This window comes from Pteropus medius, unplaced genomic scaffold, assembly GCF_902729225.1.
Source record: "Pteropus medius unplaced genomic scaffold, Ma_sr-lr_union100, whole genome shotgun sequence".
In the NCBI taxonomy this organism is placed as follows: domain Eukaryota; kingdom Metazoa; phylum Chordata; class Mammalia; order Chiroptera; family Pteropodidae; genus Pteropus; species Pteropus medius.
The window spans coordinates 2,927,464-2,933,109 of record NW_024344240.1 but is presented as its reverse complement, the minus strand read 5'-3'; the positions used below and the strand labels follow the sequence as shown (position 1 = coordinate 2,933,109).

Sequence of the window (5,646 nt, the reverse complement as noted above, 5' to 3'; positions counted from 1 at the left end):
TAATATGTGCGCTTTACATATCAATGGCAGAGGAGGCTGTTTCCAGATGGCTGTACCTATTTCAAAGCCACCTTTTTATGCAGGAGGAAGACCGTGTGGCCTCCCTCTAAGTCAATGTGTTTTGTAAGCCCTGGGAATGAATGCTTAAAACATGGTCCCAGGCTATATTTCATGTCCAGTCCGACGTGTTGTGTGTGCACAGCTGTTCGGGGCTGGCATGTGGTAGCATATTAAAAGGAAGATTACCATTTCCCATTTTTTCCCCCTTCTGAAGCCTCGATATGCATATATGAAACTTGGGGAAAAAATAGGCATAATGAGACAAGGAAGCCAGGTCTCAAGGCACGAGTCGGTGCACATCTGGAGTTTGTAGCATTCTAGAGATAGTCACTTATTCCCAGGAGCAGCCTCCGGGGTGGGGACGGTGGCCCGGTATCCATGGTGAGCTTCCCTATCGCACTGTGCCAGGTGTGCGTGTGTGTTGTTTCTTGGAAAGGCTGTCCTCTGAGGGGGTGGGGAGGGGAGAGGACAAGAGAGGAGAGGAGGGAAAAACAGAAGGGAGGTAATTAGGCGCCACCTTGCCCAGCGGAGCCAGCTCAGGCGTCTGAAATCAGAAGTGGGTATTGGACGGGCGCTGGTGGAGTCAGATGGTGTGCGCAGAGGTGCCTGCCAGCTCCACATTTGTTTCTATGGGGACAAGACCAGGGAAGGGAGGCCCTGGGGTCAGAGGAGCCACAGATAACAACACCTAGCGGGATGGGCCCGGGGAGGTCCTTGCTACTGGCCTCCTATGCAGTGTGATATTGGTCTTGAACTGACAACCTGAATTCGTGCTGTTTTTTCCTCGTTGAGACATTGCAAGTGTTTCAGACCTCACAGGCTGTATTTAGAAAAAGGCGTCATGGGGCAGCATTTTGACTGGATAGCTAGCGGACCAGCTGAACTTTATATTCCCACTTAATGGATAGGGAAAGTGAGGTTTCAGGAGCTGTATGTACCTGCCTTACAATGATGGGTAAACCGGGAGTGTGGCTGGGAGTTTTTCCCAGGAAAGAGAGTTCGTTTTAGTTTCATAGATTCATGGTTTTTTTTTTTTTTTGAGCTGCAAGATTGTGAGGTTCCAGATGCTCCGTGTAAAACAATGCCCCACAGGGGAAAGCCAGGGAAGGGAAGTGTTAGGTCCAGCTTGAGGCCACCCTAAAAAGGGTTATAAACAGCAGCTGCTTCTATTGTGTGTGCCAAGTGCTGCCTGTTAGGTCTCCCAACTCCTGGCTTCTTTCTCTTAAACCAGATGTGGCCAACAGGAGTTTGTCAATCCATAGGTGGACCCTAGATGGTGGGGATCAGGGAAAGGAGGCCAAGGGGCACGTGGGGGGTGGTCTGGGCGCCCCGGCGGGGCAGGCTCTCTGCCCTTTCTCAGGTGCTTGGGTTTTCCTCACGTCTGGTTTGCCATCTCAACTTTTGAGCTTCGGCCGCTGAGGCAAAGTGGCCCGACACATCTGATGTTCGAGCTCAGATGTGGCATGTGGAGGGCACAGAACACACCCGAAGATGATAGATGATGGCAGAGGAGTGCTCAGAGGAGCCACAGCCGGGGAGTCCCAGACGGAGGGTAGGAAGAGGGTAAACATGAGACTCCGTGCCGCTGGGATCATGCAGACCCTGGGTGATGAAACACAAGGACGCAGGCAGGAAAAGACAGGGACATTTCACTCAGCCACACCTGGCGAAGGGCTCCAGCAATTCCCCAGTTGGTAGGGAATAGACGTCAGCCTCAGAGCCATATTACTTTTAGTGTGTGTGTGTGTGTGTGTGTGTGTTTACCATTTAAGAAAGTGCGGATTCAGGTTTTCTTAATGAATGCCTTCTTATTTCTCTTTCCCTCTTTCTTTCTTTTCCCAAGTTAGAGACTCTTTTCAGATATGAATTAAAAGACCCATCTGAATAAGTTGTACCCTAACTCGTACAGCCAAGAATCACAAGCACGGAATGAAGAGATGGGGTGAGCAGCATCTCTTAAACAGCTTACATTTAACAGATATGGCCCAGGTAAATGGAGCCACAAGCAACAACTTCTGTCTTTTTGTCCTCTCCTTTTTCTGAGTTGATAAGAATCATTGCAAGACTTACCTTTGGAGGTTTTCAATTATGCTCCCTAAGCTATTTCTGTCATTGTATCTGACAGTTATTTGCAAATTACACAGCAGTGAATTCTCATCCACAGCTGGTAGAGGTGAGATGGGTGTAGCCATTCTGGGGAGAGATTCAAAAGTACTTAGGCAGATGATATGTTCTTATAATCCATGACACAGCAATCCCAATATATGCCAGAGAAACTCTTACATACATTCATAAGGAAACAAATGTGTAAGGATATTCTTCACAGCAGTTTTTTGGGAGCTGGATGCAACATAGGTGTTTGTCATTTGGGGAATGGATAGATGAATGTGATCGAAGCTTATGGTGGAATGTCATGCAGCAAGCGAAGCGATGCACAGACATTGTTCTTTACAAAGAGTGTTAAATGACAAAGTAAGAAATAGAATAAGATCCATAGCATGATACCATTTTAAAGTTAATCATACACATGCAGACAATGCTCTATTTTAAGATACGTATATGTCCAACGGCAAATTCTTAATACGTTAGACGGGTATCTGGGGGCAGGGGGTGGGGAAGGAAGGAGACAAGTCATGGGGATTAAGAATAAAGGGGAAAAATCAAATAAAATTAAAGAAGAGAGAGGTTTTGTGCTGTCCAATTATAAGATTGTGCCACAAACAATGAACAATGAACTGAGATCTGTACCTGAATTCTCATATATAAAAATTTTATCTCACTAATCTACCTACCTATAAAATACCATGGTTTCTGTGATAAGAGGTGCTATAGAAATGTATAAATGCATCTATAATATCACCATCAACAGTGAATCATCAGGCACTCTTTAAACTTATACTATGGGTTTAATGCTGTGCTGGCTGTGATAGGCCATGCAAAAGCATATGGTATTATCCTTGATCTTATCATGCAACTTGGAAATTCTATGTGAAATAATAATATGCAATTCAAAACAGTTTATAATTAAGGCCCAAAACGTGTGAGACATAGCACATGAGTTGCATGAGATTAAAAATAAAAGTCGGTGAGGACAGCAGTAGTCGGGAACAATTTCATGGAGGACAAAGCCCTGCCCCGCGTCTCCAGGGAGGGAGGGCTTGTCCTGGAGCAGCGGGGAGGTCTTGGGGCTGTGGTAGGACCACAGAAGGGGGCAGGGTCGAGGTGCGGAGAAAGTGAGATGCAGTGCACGCTTGCCCTGTCACCTGTGTGGCATTCATCTCCCGAGGGCTGTGCTTCCGGTCCCCTATGTCCTCTGCTCCCTTTGGATCTTCAGGAAGCCATTGTGCCCAACCTCCACAGAGCCTGTCCCCAGCCTCCTACCCTGCATTCCCTTTCACTTTATTTTCACTCTTATATTTAGGGCTGTCTCCCAGCTTTGACTGCTTCCATAGGACAATGCAAAGGGGTCACGTTTTCAAGTAACAGTCCTCCAATTTTTATCAACTCCACAAGTGACAATATTCCACAGAAAATTCTCATTCCACATACTGGTGGACAAAACTCCCAGTGATCGTTTTTCAAAATCATACAAAATCAAAGTGTGTAGCCAATAGTGTGAGGTTTAAGAAAAATGAGAGTCCCAAGCCGTTTCTCCTCCGTTTCTTCTTACTCAGAGAGAGTCACTTGGAGCTAACGTTGGCAGATTCCTTTTGTATTTACTTCTCTGTTTCTATTTAATAGGATTCTATTGCTACGTTTTAATTTTTCAGTTTCAGGCATTTAGGATTTAGCTTTCTTTCCTCTTCCTCCTTTGACACAATAAACATTTACCATTCCGTCTTCCCGATTATAATTATATTATACTTTTGATTAAACAAATATTCAGAGTATGTTATTTGAAGCTGAGCCATGTAGTAACTATAATTATTTTTACTTTCCAGATGACTTTTTAATCTCTCTGGATCTTAGTTGTCCAATACAGTAGCCACTAGGCACATGTGGCTGTTGAATACTTAAAATGTGGCTAGTGTGACTAAGGAATTAATTTTTAAGGTTATTAAATTTTAATTATTTTTTCATCTTACTTTAAAAACTGATGGCTTTTAGGAAATTTTAAGTATGTTTGGAACACCTTTGGTATGTGAATAACCCTTTCAACTGCAAATTTAATAAAAACAAAATACGGATAAAATCAAGTTTTTCTGAGAAATTTTAGTGTGCAGATTGAGATGGGCTATACATGCAAAATACGCACTGAATCTCAAAGATTTAATATAAAAATATGAAATGTCATTAATAATTATATATTAATATTATATTGAAATAATATTTTAGGTATATTAGGTTAAATAAAATATATTGTTGATATTAATTAATTTCAACTCTTTTAAAAATGTCATTACTAATGAATTTAAAATTATATATGGGGACATGGGTCCATAGTGTAGCGGTTAACACATCTGCTTTACACACAAAAGGTCCTTTACACACCCCCAGTGGAGCTAGAGTCCATGGTCTACGGCCATGGCACCCTAAACAAGCCTGATGTCTGATCTCAGAAGCTAAGTAGGATCGTGCCTGGTTAGTACCTGGATGGGAGACCACCTAGGAAGTCCAGGTGCTGTAGGTGTAAAAAATAAAATAATAATAATAAAAAAAGTATATAATAGTTTAAAAAAAATAAAAAATAAAATTACATATGGGTTCACACTTTCTGTTGGAGAACGTTACTGCAGATTATAGTTGTTTAGTCTGTTTATTTGATTTTTATTATATTTATCAACTTCTAATTTTATGCCAGTATTCTGGATCTCCTCTTGAAATGTGCCTTCACATCAGACATCTGTCTCTTCATCTTCTGGGGGAGTCTGTCCTGGACTCCCTGACAAGCTCTTGTCTGGACTGGCTATTGCTCGACTGTATCAAAGACCATTTCCTGGGTCTTCTTCTTTCTTGGTCTATTCCTTTGTTTTATGAAACATACTTTTCAATAGTTTCCTAAGAAAAAGTGTGTAGAAGATTAATTTTTTTCATATATCTGAAATATGTATCCATTCTGCACATGCCCTTGACTCATAGTTTGTCTGGATAGGTAAGTCCAGGATGGACATGAGTTTCCAGAATTTGGAAGGCATCGTCTTTTAGCTCCCTGTGTTGCTCTTGAGAAGTTCTAAGTCATTTGATTTCATACCATTTATAGGTAACCTTTCTCTCAGTCTCTGTCTCTGTCTCTGTCTCTGTCTGTCTGTCTTTCTCCCTCTCCTCTCTCTCTCTTTCTCCTTGTAGAATCTTCCTTTTCTTTCAAATGTTGTAAGGTTTCATGATGATGAGACTTGGTGTGGGTCACGCTCTTCTATTCTGGGAAATCCCCTTGAATTACTTTCTTGGTGACTTCCTCCTTTCCATTTTCTGTGTTCTTTCTCTTTGGCACTCTTTATTATTTGCACGAAACAGATCATTGTTGGTCTGTACTGGTCCTTTAATTTCCTTATTTTTTTCTTTTATTTTCCATCTCTGTATTTTGCTCTCCTTTCTAAAAAGTTTCCTCAACTTATCTTCCGGCCCTTTTGCTGAGCTATTCACTTA

At 42.1% G+C, this 5,646-nt stretch overlaps 1 pseudogene; it reads left to right on the top strand.

The window, feature by feature from the left end:
• The first annotated feature begins 4,574 nt into the window (after positions 1 to 4,574).
• Positions 4,575 to 4,690, top strand: LOC120607565 (uncharacterized; annotated as a pseudogene).
• Positions 4,691 to 5,646: the final 956 nt, after the last annotated feature.